General features: G+C 36.7%; 1 pseudogene; it reads right to left on the reverse strand.

Annotated features, from left to right (window-relative positions):
* Window positions 1-11738: 11738 nt before the first annotated feature.
* On the reverse strand, window positions 11739-13041 carry LOC117077234 (annotated as a pseudogene).
* Window positions 13042-13772: the final 731 nt, after the last annotated feature.

Raw genomic sequence — 13772 nt, forward strand, 5'->3', positions numbered from 1 at the left:
AGAAAAAGCAACAAAATAAACCAAAACAATTTATAAACAGGAAAATCAGGAAGGTATGCAAAAATTCATAGGTGAATAGAAAAACAGTAGAACTAATTAATATATCCAAATCCTGCCTCTTGAGAAAAAATGAACAAAACAAATTGCTAGTTCTCATGGTAGAGAAAAATCATATATAAATATACAGAATAAGAAATTACAATGAGGGGCCAAGCACAGTGGCTCATGCCTGTAATCCCAGCACTTTGGGAGGCTAAGGCAGGTGGATCACTTGAGGTCAGGAGTTTGAGACCAACCTGGCCAACATGGTGAAACCCTGTCTCTACTAAAAATACAAAAATCAGTAGAGCATGGTGATGGGTGTCTGTAATCCCAGCTACTCAGGAGACTGAGATAGGAAAATTGCTTGAACCTGGGAGGTGGAGGTTGCAGTGAGATGGGATCATGCCACTGCACTCCAGTCTAGGTGACACAGTGAGACTCCATCTGGAAAAAAAAAAAATTACAAGGAGGAAATAACCATTTAAATTAAAAAAAAAAAACTCATTAAGATGTTAATTTGTAGCCCTCTATGCAAATAAATTTAAAAATCTAGAAAGGAATGATAATTTCTAGAGCAATATACATAACCAAAACTGATCCCATTAGAGAGAGTAAAAGCTTGAATAGAATGATTTCTTTAAACAAAATAATGTTATCAAGGAACTATCTCGCCAAAAGCACTGGGCTGAGACAGTTTCACAGGGATTTTTTTTACCAAACCTTTAAAGAACAGAGACTACTAGTGCTCCATATATTGTTCCAGAGTAGGGGTCCCCAACCTCCAAGCCATGAACCAGTGTTGACCCATGCATGGCCTGTTAGGAACTGGGCCACACAGCAGGAGGTGAATGACAGGCGAGTGAGCATTATTGCCTGAACTTCGCCTTCTGTCAGATCATCAGCAGCATTCGCTTCTCATAGGAGTGCAAACCCTACTGTGAACTCCACATGTGAGGGATATAGGTTGTTCTCCTCATGATAATCTAATGCCTGATGATCTGAGGTGGAACAGGTTCATCTGGAAATCATCTCCCTCAACTGCCAATCCCTAGTGTGGAAAAATTGTCTTCCACGAAATCGGTCCCTGGTGCCAAAACTGTTGGGGACTACTGTTCCAGAGCATTGAAAATGAGCTAACCTACTTACTTCTTTTAAAGAAAGAAGTAGAATATTGATAATTATATCTAAAAGTACAAACAAATGAAAACTAAAGACCAGTGAATATCCATGCAAAAGTGCTAAGTAAAATGTTGGCCAGCAGTGTCCAAACCTAAGGAAGAAAATAACACACCATGATCAAGTAAGATTTACCCCAAAAATACAAGATGTATTCCACATTATTAAATCCACCAATATAATAAGCTATCTTAATAGATCTGAGGGAAAAATGTGTTTATTTTTATAAATACTGAAGAAAAACTTTGACAAATTCAACACTCATTTCTGACAAGAAAGTTACTCTAGAGAATAAAAATTGGTGGATATTTTCTTAACTACCTAAAATACGTACACCTTAGCCTTAAAAATGTCTTAATGAGGAAACACTTGAGGCATTTTCACTAAGATTCAGGAACAGGCAAGAAGGCCAAATATCTCCATTACTATTCAACTTTGTAGTAGAGGTATTAGTCAATGCACATAAACAAGATTAATCAACTGAAGGCATTAGAATTGTTAAAGACAAGTAAAACTACCTCTATTAAGTAGATGATATGCTAGTACACATAAAAACTCCCAGAAATTTAAAGGTAAAACTGGCCCAACAATGAAAGAATGAATAAGTCAGGACATAAAATTAACATTGAATAATCAACAGTCTTCATCTACACAAATAATAACCAGTTGGAGAAAATAATAGTAGACAAAATTCCAATAATGACACCAATGGAGAAAATGACATATTTAGAAATAAACTTAAGAAATGTGCAAGATTTGTGAGGAAAGTTTTAAGTCAGTCCTGAAAGTCACAAAAATAGATGAACAAAAAGGCATTTCCTCTTGTTGGATACTACAATGCAGCAGCATAAAGCTGTCAGTTCTCTCAAAGTGAATTTATTAATTTGATGAAATCCCATTAAATATAGTAGTAGCTTATTTATGAAGCTAGGTAAGTTGACAAAAAGGTTCACAGGGATACTTTCGGTTTCAAATCTGACTTGTAAAGAGCTTGGAGATTGTCACACTGTGTTTACAAGAAAAAGCTGTACAAACTGAAAAATCGATTATTTTTCTTTAACCCATTAGAAAACTGAGGTTATAAGGCAAACTGCTACCCCCAAATCTGGAGAAGCAAGTTCATCTAGAGAGACACAGCTGAGATCTACTTAGCTGGAACAGAAGTCTCTGGGTCCATAAACTAGCAGGAACTTTCAAATGGTAGTTTTGATGAACTGCGGGAGAGTAAGTATGAACTCGAATTAGAATGAGAAACTCCTGGGGACAGTAGTCTTGGGGTCTTGAATTCTGTGAGCTTTCTTTTAAGGAACTTTATCAGGTTCTCAAAGAGAAGACTGAGAAAGACACCCTCATGACTCTGACAGGGGGAGGGAAGAGTAATCATTGTGAAATACAGAAATATGCCCAGAGCTTTCTTTGTAACAAAGGTTTACTCGAAGGGAAAAAACATTGCCAGAGTCATGATGAAATCTTTCTTGGTCTTATCTGTGATAACCTGTGAGGTTCCTATCAATACAGCATTCCTCCCACTCCAGTAGCCTCTGGCTTTTCTGTCTCACCTAAAGGGGTTTAAAATAATGTTAAAAGGTGTCACGAATTACAGGCAATAAATTGGGAATGTCATAGCTAAAGAAGGGAGCAGGGATGAAAGGAGAGAAACACAGGTGACGGTCATAGCCCCAAAAGAGAGGACCACTAAAACACTGAGATTTAATTGGAATATTATAGAATGCTCCCATCCCTCCACACCTTACCACCATACCACCACACAAACAAGATTACAGTATAATGACAATTGGATTATAGCTAAAGGAGCAGCAAGATACAGACTCTGAAAAGTACTTAGGAAGTCCCAAAATCAAGAAGGGAGAAAAAACAAAAACAAGGGACATATTTGAAGCCTCTGATAACTATAGCTATAGGAAACATAAACATAGACCCACTCCTAGACAGGTTAACATAAATCCTCACATTCAAGGCCCATTTACCTCAGTTCGTATTATCTGATACAACATGTCCAGCTTTTAAGACATGACAAGGCAAAAAAAGGCAAAAGGCAAGAAAATAATCAGTCTGAAGAGACAAAGCAAGCATAAGAACCAGACTCAGATATGACACAGATGTTGGAATTATCAGACAGGGAATTTAAAATAATTATGATTAATACGTTATGCACTCTTGGGAGACAACATTGAAGAAAAGATGGGTTATTTAAGCAAAGGAATGGAAACTCTCAGACTCAAAGGGAAACATTAAAAGTAAAAAGCACTGTAACAGAAGTGAAGAGCATCTTGGATGGGCACATCAGGAGACTGGACACAACCAAGGAAAGTCTCAGTGAGCTTGCAGATAGGTCAATAGAAACTTCCCAAATTTAAATGCAAAGAGAAAAGAGGAAAGAAAAAGCATAAAAACAAAATATGCAAGAACTGTGGGGGCAGTTCAAAAAGGTGTAAAACACACGTAGTATAGGAATAAAAGAAAATTCTCAAACAAAATCATAATGATAGGGGTATGTCAACTGGACACAGGAGCCAACTGAAAGAATCCTCAGGGGCCAAAGTTGAAATAATTTCAGCAGCAAAATAAAGAAATATCAGATTATAGCCCAAAATATAGAATAAATATCCATGAGTCTATCCTGATATAAAAAAAATTGAATAAATATATAGGGAAGAATAGATACATCTTTAGAGCAGAATTTCAAATAATTTATGTAGATACTCAATCCTCATGGAAGAGGAGCATAACTCCCCAATATTTAAGTGTCGTCTATATATAGTGACTTCCTTATCAAGAGTAGTATGGAAAGGGTAACCTCACAGTGGAGAAACATGACAAAAACTACCTCTGCCAAGTGTTCAATGTTCACATCAACAGTGATGTCACGTTGACAATATATGATAAGTATGTCACTTTCCATCTTTGGTTTTCCTCCCTGAAACCCAAAACCCAATATAATCATGAGGAATACATCAAACAAATCCCAACTGTGAGATCTTCTATAAAATACCTGACCAAATATTCTTAAAAACTGTCAAGGTCTGTTGGCTGTATTAATGACACATGAAAAAGTGCTCATCATCACTGGCCATCAGAGAAATGCAAATCAAAACCACAATGAGATACCATCTCACACCAGTTAGAATGGCAATCATTAAAAAGTCAGGAAACAATAGGTGCTGGAGAGGATGTGGAGAAATAGGAACACTTTTACACTGTTGGTGGGATTGTAAACTAGTTCAACCATTATGGAAAACAGTATGGCAATTCCTCAAGGATCTAGAACTAGATGTACCATATGACCCAGCCATCCCACTACTGGGTATATACCCAAAGGATCATAAATCATGCTGCTATAAAGACACATGCACACGTATGTTTATTGTGGCACTATTCACAATAGCAAAGACTTGGAATCAACCCAAATGTCCATCTGTGACAGACTGGATTAAGAAAACGTGGCACATATACACCATGGAATACTATGCAGCCATAAAAAAGGATGAGTTTGTGTCCTTTGTAGGGACATGGATGCAGCTGGAAACCATCATTCTTAGCAAACTATCACAAGAACAGAAAACCAAACACCGCATGTTCTCACTCATAGGTGGGAACTGAACAATGACATCACTTGGACTTGGGAAGGGGAACATCACACACCGGGGCCTATCATGGGGAGGGGTAGGGGGGAGGGATTGCATTGGGAGTTATACCTGATGTAAATGACGAGTTGATGGGTGCTGACGAGTTGATGGGTGCAGCACACCAACATGGCACAAGTATACATATGTAACAAACCTGCATGTTATGCACATGTACCCTAGAACTTAAAGTATAATAATAATAAATAAAAAAAAGGAAAAAAAAAAAAGAAAAACTGTCAAGGTCACCAAAAAAACAAGGAAACTCTGAAAAACTACCACAGCCAAGTGGAACCTAAGAAGATATGACAAATAAATATAATGTGGTATCCAGGATAGAATCCTAGGACAGAAAACGAACATTAGGTCAAAACCAAAGAAATATGAATAAAGCATGAACTTCAGTTAATAACAAGGTATTATTGTTATTGGTATTTATTGGTTCAATTATCATGACAAATATACTATCCTATTTTAAGATGTTAATAATAAAGGGAAACTGTGTGGAGTATATCAGGAATTTTCTGCACTATTTTTGCAATTTTTTATAAGTCTAAAACTACTCTAAAATAAAAAGTTTATCTTTAAAAAGTTCATATGGCCAGGCGCGGTGGCTCCCGCCTGTAATCCCAGCACTTTAGGAGGCCGAGGCGGGTGGATCACCTGAGGTCGGGAGTTCAAGACCAGCCTGACCAACATGGAGAAACCCAGTCTCTACAAAAAATACAAAAATTAGCCAGGCATGGTGGCGCATGCATGTAATCCCAGCTAATCGAGAGGCTGAGGCAGTAGAATCGCTTGAACCCGGGAAATGGAGGTTGTGGTGAGCTGAGATCGCGCCATTGCACTCCAGCCTGGGCAAAAAGAGCGAAACTCCATCTCAAAAAAAAAAAAAAAAGGTTCATATGAAAAAACAAATATGCAAAAATTGTCAGGAAAACACTAAAAACAAATCTACGAGGGATACTAATCCTGTTTAGACTTAATCCTACATTAAAATATACTACAGACTATATATAGTTAAAGCAATGTGGTACTGATGCATAGTCTAACAGAAATTAAATAGAAAGCCCAGGAGAAGACACAAATATATGTAGAAATTAAATATATGATAAAGATGTCATCTCAAATCACTGGAACAAAGATTTAATAAATAGTGCTGGGTCAACTGATGAATCCTGTGGAAAAAATAAAATTAGATGCAGACTTCACATCAAATACAAGAAAAAAATTCACAAATTATGAAATATAAATATTTTAAAATATAATTAGACAGAAGAAATGGAATTCACTAGAAGAAAGCATGAGTGAATTCCTCTTTAAATTTTATTAAGAGAGGCTTCCTATGACTCAAAATCCAGTGGCAATTTTTTACATTGAGAAATTTGAGTACAGATTTAAAAATAAACATTTTTTGCCAGGCACAGTGGCTCACGCCTGTAATTCCAGCACTTTGGGAGGCCAAGGTGTATTGGGGACAGGCCCTCAAATCTGGCTATAAACAGGCCCCAAAACTGGCCATAAGCAGAATCTCTGCAGCACTGTGACATGCTCATGATGACTATGATGCCTATGCTGAAGGTTGTTGGTTTACCAGAATGAGGGGGAGGAATACCTGGCCCACCCAGGGCAGAAAACCGGCTTAAGGTATTCCTGAACCACAAACAATAGCAGGAGTGATCTGTGCCTTAAGGACATGTTCCTGCTGCAGATAACTAGCCAGACCCATTCCTTTGTTTCCCAATAATCTATAGAAACAATGCTTGTCACTGGCTTACTGTCAATAAGTATGTGGGTAAAACTCTGTTCATGGCTCTCAGCTCTGAAGGCTGTCAGCCTCCTGATTCCCACTCCACACTCTATATTTCTGTGTGTGTGTGTCTTTAATTCCTCTTGCACTGCTGGGTTAGGTTCTCCACCACCCAGCTGGTCTCAGCAAAGGCAGCCAGATCACTTAAGGTCAGGAGTTCGAGACTACCCTGGTCCAATATGGTGAAATTCCGTCTCTACTAAAAATACAAAAATTAGCTGGGCATGGTAGTGGGCACCTATAATCCCAGCTACTCAGGAGGCTGAGACAGGAGAATTGCTTGAGCCTGGGAGGTGGAGGTTGCAGTGAGCTGAGATTGTGTCACTGCACTCCAGCCTGGGTGACAGAGCAGGGCTCCATCTCTAAACAAACAAACAAACAAACAAATATTTAAAAATAAACCTTTTTATTGCAAGAAATACCATTAGTAACATCAAAGACAAACAACAAACTAGGGGAAGAAAGGGTACCTTCAGTCCACACTGGAGACTTCCCCTTCCCAGCAAAAAAAAAAAAAAAAAATTAAATTAAATTTTAAAAAGACAACTGACAAACTAGGAAAAAATACTTGCAACATTACTGTAATAGAGATATTCCTAAGAAACAAACAAAAAAAAAACTTTAAAAAATTTAGAAAAATATTTAGAATAAAAGAACTCTCATGACTCAACAATAAAAACACAATCTAATTTTAAAAGCCATTTGAATAATACTTCATTAAAGAAGGGATATAGCCCAGGCACAGTAGCTCACACCTGTAATCCCAGCACTTTGGGAGGCCAACAAGGGCAGATCATTTGAGCCCAGAAGTTCGAGACCAATCTGGGCAACATGGCAAAACCCCATCTCTACAAAAAAAACCACAAAAATTATCCAGGCTTGGTGTTAAATTTGCAAATTTAAAAACGAAAATAAAGAAGATATACAGAGGGCAAATAAGTACATGACAAGATGTTAGACATCATTAATCATTGAGAAAATGTAAATTAAAACCACAAAGACGTACTATACATTTGCTAGAATTGCTACAATTCAAAAGAATGACAGTATCAAGTCAAGAGAGGGATGTAGAGCAACTGGATATCTCAAACATTATGAGTGAGAATGCAAAATAATATAGTTCATGTGAAAAATAGTTTAACAGTACCTATAAAGTTAAATATATTATATGACCCAGCAATCTCATTTGTAACCATCCAAAATAAATAACAATATGTGACCACACAAAGACCTATGTGGAAATGTTTATGACAGCTTTATTCATAATAGCCAAAAACTAAAAACAGCAACATATAAACATACTGGTAAATGAAGAAACAAATTGTAGTACATCCATGCAATGCAACACTACTCACCAGTAAAAACGAACAAACCAGGAATACATGTAACATGTATGAATTTCAAAGCACTGTGTTAACTGAAAGAAGCCAGACACAAAAGGCTACATACTTTATCGCCAATTATATGACATTCTGGAAAGACAACAGCATATAGAGAGAAATAGGATCCATGGATGCTGGGGGTAAAAAGAGGGGATTGTGCAAAGAGGCATGAGGAAATTTTTAACGATAAAAATCTGGTAAAATTTTTAAAAAGACAAAGGCTAGAATAACCTTTGTAATGTTGGAATAAATTTGAAAAATAAAACAGGTGGGGAGAGAAAAAGACAAATTAAGAGTTTCTTAGACACAGATCAGGACAGGAGGGCAGATGGAAAAGAAGAGATACCTGATGACTAGAGGCTGAGAGGAGGTTCTTGGGAGAAGAGATGGTTCATGAAGCTTTTTCTGGAGAAATTCTGAGTTTTGTGGGTAAAACTTTATTTTGTATCCCCAAAAATCTTCAGGAATAAAAGCAAACGTCTCATTGGCATTGGCTCTTTTGGATTTCTTGTGGATGTATTAAGGTTAGCTCCTGAATAAAACAGAGTTAGTTTATGCACACGAACATGGTTAGTCAATATCTTGCTTTTGTTTCAATGTCTCAGATCAAAAAGATCTTCAAGTCTAAGGTTGCTGAATTGGCCTGGCATTTTTAGCACGCATAATTCTGAAGAGAATGACCATTTTGAAAAGCTATAGTCTTTTATCCCCTTTTATATCAGGTTTATTTTATCAGAGAAATAAAACTAGAGATGTTTTACTCTGATTTCAGGGAATGCCTTAATAGTATTCTAATGTCTATTGTGATGATAAAAATGAAAAATTAGAGATAGGAGGAATTGCTAAGACTGTTAACTACAGTGAAAACTATTGAGACAAAGTGTACATGCAACAGATTTTGTTTTCAATTTTAGTTATTTTTCTTTTTTCCCCCTCACATTCACTTCATTTCTGGAAAGCAAGTCCTCTCCAAATCTGCTTGACACCAAGTCTTGAACACATAATTACTTTCTTCTGTTTTATTAAAATAATGTTAGCACTTTTAATGCTAAAGTTTTTTCTTGCTTCATTTGTAAACATAAATACATAAAGTTATGTGTAATTGTATTAGTCCGTTTTCATGCTGCCGATAAAGACACACCTGAGACTGGGCAATTTACAAAAGAAAGAGGTTTAATTGGACTTACAGTTCCACATGGCTGGGGGAGCCTCACAATCATGGCAGAAGGCGAGGAGAAGCAAGTCACATCTTACATGGATGGCTGCAGGCAAAGAGAGAGCTTGTGTAGGAAAACTCCCGCTTATAATAACCATCAGATCTTGTGAGACTTACTGTCATGAGAACAGCATGGGAAAAACCTGCCCTCATGATTCAATTACCTCCCACCAGGTCCCTCCCGCAACACATGGGAATTCAAGATGAGATTTGGGTGGGGACACAGCCAAATCATATCAGTAACTTTAATAAATTTGCAATTAATGTTTAGGCAAACTATACTTTTAATATTTCAAAATAAACATTTTTATTAACTCTAGTTTTGTACAAAATGATTACAAAGATATATACTAGATTATATAATTATATATAATACATAATAAATATATACTAGATAACACATATCTAGTATATTATAAAACACACAGGTATATATTCTTTTGAAACATGTGTTATATAACTTCAATTATATCTATGCTTTTCCTTTTTTATTTTGATGGAGGGTAAATCTTTCTTTTGATATTTATTGTCCAAAGGATATTATATTGCTTTACATTCTCAACCCTCTGAACCTCACCCCACTCTACCTTTTTCTCTCCAAATAGCCACATTGTCTTTGGATACATCAAAGAAATCTGGATATAGCATAAAGCTGATAGATGAGGAACATAAATGAGAGGCTCCAGAAACATGGCACCATAAGATTAACACAGGGACCACCACTGACCCTCAAAAATAAGACTTCTTTTTTAAATTAAGATTTCCATAACAATTATTATGTTATAAATAATTATATCAAAAGCCATTTGAATTATTTTACTTATTTCTTTCTTAATCCAATTTAATTTCATAACTCAATTACTTTAGAATGCTGATACTAGGAATTTGCAGTTGAAGAGATAGCACATTTCACCAAAAACAATCTGAGGCTTGTAGTTTTTTACAAGCAAAGTTTTTGCATGAAATTTTATTAGTTCATTTTGCTGAATGTACCTTCTTGAATTTCAGGGGCCATTGGTCATGTGACAGAAAAATCTTTGACCATTGTGTTGTAGTCTTCACGAACAAATTATTTTATGTTTTTTTTAAGTGTACTTATTGCTAAATGACGTGATTTTTTTTTCTTTCCAACTTTTATTTTAGGTTCTAGGGTACATGTGCAGGTTTGTTATATGAGTGACTTGCATGTCTCTGGTCTAGTGTACAAATTACTTTGTCACCCAGGTAGTGAGCACAATACCAAATAGGTAGCTTTCAATTCTCTTCCACCTCCCACCCACCACCCTCAGGTAGGCTCTGGTGTCTACTGTTCCTTTCTTTGTGTCCATGTGCACTCAATGTTTAGCTCCCACTAATAAGTGAGAACATGGAGTATTTGGTTTTCTGTTCTTGCGTCCATATTTTTTAACTGTATAGTAGAGTGGAAAACACGTTTATTAACATTCAAACTCCCTCATACAAGGCCATATAAAAATTGTATAAGTATTTTGATTATACATTAGTCTACATTTTCTACATAATTACAATGATGTATAATATAATTTAGCTTTTCATAATACATTGTTTCAAGACATCATTAGTTCTGTTAAACATAAGTCACTTACTTTCAAATCCAATACTTGAATAATTTCCTCTGTGCATAGTTTAGCAGGGCTAATTAGCATAAGATGCCATATATTAAGAGCTACATGATCTGAGCGTTAACAGTTGCTGAAGTGTGGTATTTTTATGCAGCATTTTCTTTTTGCTTTGATAACAATACCACAAAACTCCTAAGGATACTGAAATTTAGTAAGTAAAGTTCAGAGACATTACTTTAGCTATTGAATCAAATCTCCACATAGCACTATAGTAATTAAAACGTTAAAAAAAAAAAAAAAGTGTTGAAATCTGCACTGGTATAGACTGCTCCTGTCAGGATAAGACTCTTTGGAACAGAAAGGGAAAAGACTGCTTTGAGCTTCTTTGTGCTGATAGGAGGAAAGGCACTGAATTACCTTGTTGCCTCTCACTAATGATGGAAGGTCGGGTAAATGCCAGAACATATTCCAACTCAAAAACTCTAGGTAACTTTACAGAGGTAGAAGCTGCGTTATTTCATGCTAGGTAGCTGTAGCATTGACCTCACATATAAAATGCAAAACACTTAAATACTGTGATCTAGGTCTTAATTGAACGCTATACTGAGGACTTGTTGTTGTTGTTGTTGTTGTTTTGGCTATACTTTCATTCCAAAAGAAGAGCTGAAATGATGCTTGAGTTACAGCACCAGTCTATTATTATCAGTGAAGAAGTACACTCTTGCAGATAAACACCAGATCAAAAGTCCTTTTTCAGCAATTTTATTAAATTGTAGAATACTAAAAAATAAGTTATTTCTATGGAAATCTTTGAAGGGGGTAAAAAAATTAAACTAAAGTATATACCTAAACATTTTAAAGGGAAATAAACCAATCATCTTCTGAAAGTCAAACAGTATTTGCTATGTTGTAAGCCCATTCACCATTAGGCTGCAACTGGACCACAACATTATGTTCATTAGTTTCGTTTTCTTCATCACTACTATTGGTATCTTCATTGTCATCTTCCTCACAGTCTAAAGATTTGGTCATGTTCTGATGTAAGTGGGATTCTGACAAAGCCCCAGACGACTGGGCACTGACAGAAGCTAAAGGTCTAACTAAAGGAGTATGTTCTGTCACTTCATTTTATTCTTGACTACCATCTGTGTCAGAGTCTGAATTGCCTTGAGAAGGAACTTTTTGCTTGCACACTGGACAGGTTTTTTTGGTTTTTAGTTAGTCAAGGGTCTACACACTTGCAGTGATAAGCATGGGAACAGGGAAGGATTCTGAGCTTGTCTCCATCTTCCTGCTCATCTGAACAAATGGCACATACATCATACTCATCTCCTTTCTTGAATTTATGTAATCTTAAGTTGATCTTTATGAAGTCTGTTTCTTCTAGCTCTATGTCTATCCTGGAAAAAATTTGTGATCCAATAGAAATGAAAGCATATTTCCATAAAACAAATGTCCATGTCAGCTTTATTTGTAATAGCCAAAAACATGAAAATGACTATAAAGATGAGACAGATGCCCACTATGATAAGGAAGGCAATTAGGTAGCATTCTAAGGGAAGACTAGATTCTGGAACTAAGATAAGGTGGCCCCCTTATCTTAGTTGTGAATTCATCTTTCAGAGAATTAGCTGCTGATTCACCAATAAAGACAGATGGAATGTCAGTTGTCTTTAGTACCTCAATGTCATTGGATTCCATGCTGAGGTCAACAGAATCGACATCATGAACTATGGCTGCTTTGTATTCTGCTCTCTGTGCATTTAAAACCTTTGTATCAAAATTACAATCAAGTCTTCTGATTAACACAATGAAAGTGCCAGATGAATTGTCTTTTACTGGTGGAGGCACTATGGGTTTACATGCATTCTCTGGTTTTGAGTTAATCAAAAAACCCTTTAAACCTTCAGCTGGAAGTCTATAACCAAATCTTGCAGGAAGGTCATCAAATGTCTGAGATGTATTTTCAAAGTTATGTGCTGAAATGTCTGCTTCTACAGGCAGTAGGTTTAAGAATGCAAAGAGCTGGACAGTCAAGATGGTGTAGACTTGTGTGACTGACAACATAAGCATCCCTGTGGAGAGCAGCATCTTGTTGCAAAATCACCTGGAAGTCCAGCCCTTGCAACACAAACAGTCTTGCTGGCCACGTCGCAGGAGAAGTCCCTACCTTGACTTCATGACTGAATATCCGCACTGACCCCACAGCCCGGAGTAGGAGCAGGGATGACAACACTTCTTGTGTTAATTTGTTAGGATAATGGCCTCTAGCTGCATCTTGCAAATGACATGATTTTGCTCTTTTTTATGGCTGTGTAGCATTCCATGGTACATATGTACCACATTTTCTTTATCCAGTCCCCCACTGATGGGCATCTAGGTGGATTCCATGCCTGTACTTTTGTGCATAGTGCTGCAATAAGCACATGCCTGTGTCTTTTTGGCAGAACAGTTTATATTCCTTTGGATATATACCCAAATATTGGATTGTTGGGTCAAATGGTAATTCTACTTTGAGCTCTTTGAAAATTCACCAAACTGCTTTCCAAAGTGGCTAGGAACTAATTTACATTCTCACTAGTAGTGTATAAACTTCCCCATTTCACTGCAAACTCACCAACATCTGTAATTTTTTGACTTTTTAGTAATAGCCATTCTGACTGGTGTAAGATGGTATCTCACTGTGGTTCTGATTTTCATTTCTCTGATGATTAGTGATGTTGAGCATTTCTTCATATGGTTGGCCACGTGTGTCTTTTGAGAAGTGTCTGTCCATGTCCTTTGCCCTTTTTTTTTTTTTTTTTTTTGAGACAGAGTCTCATTCTGCCAGGGTGGAGTGCAGTGGTGCAATCTCGGCTCATTGCAAGCTCCGCCTCCTAGGTTCACGCCATTCTCCTTCCTCAGCCTCCCAAGTAGCTGGGA

Source organism: Trachypithecus francoisi, unplaced genomic scaffold (assembly GCF_009764315.1).
Source record: "Trachypithecus francoisi isolate TF-2019V2 unplaced genomic scaffold, Tfra_2.0 Lachesis_group0, whole genome shotgun sequence".
In the NCBI taxonomy this organism is placed as follows: Eukaryota; Metazoa; Chordata; class Mammalia; order Primates; family Cercopithecidae; genus Trachypithecus; species Trachypithecus francoisi.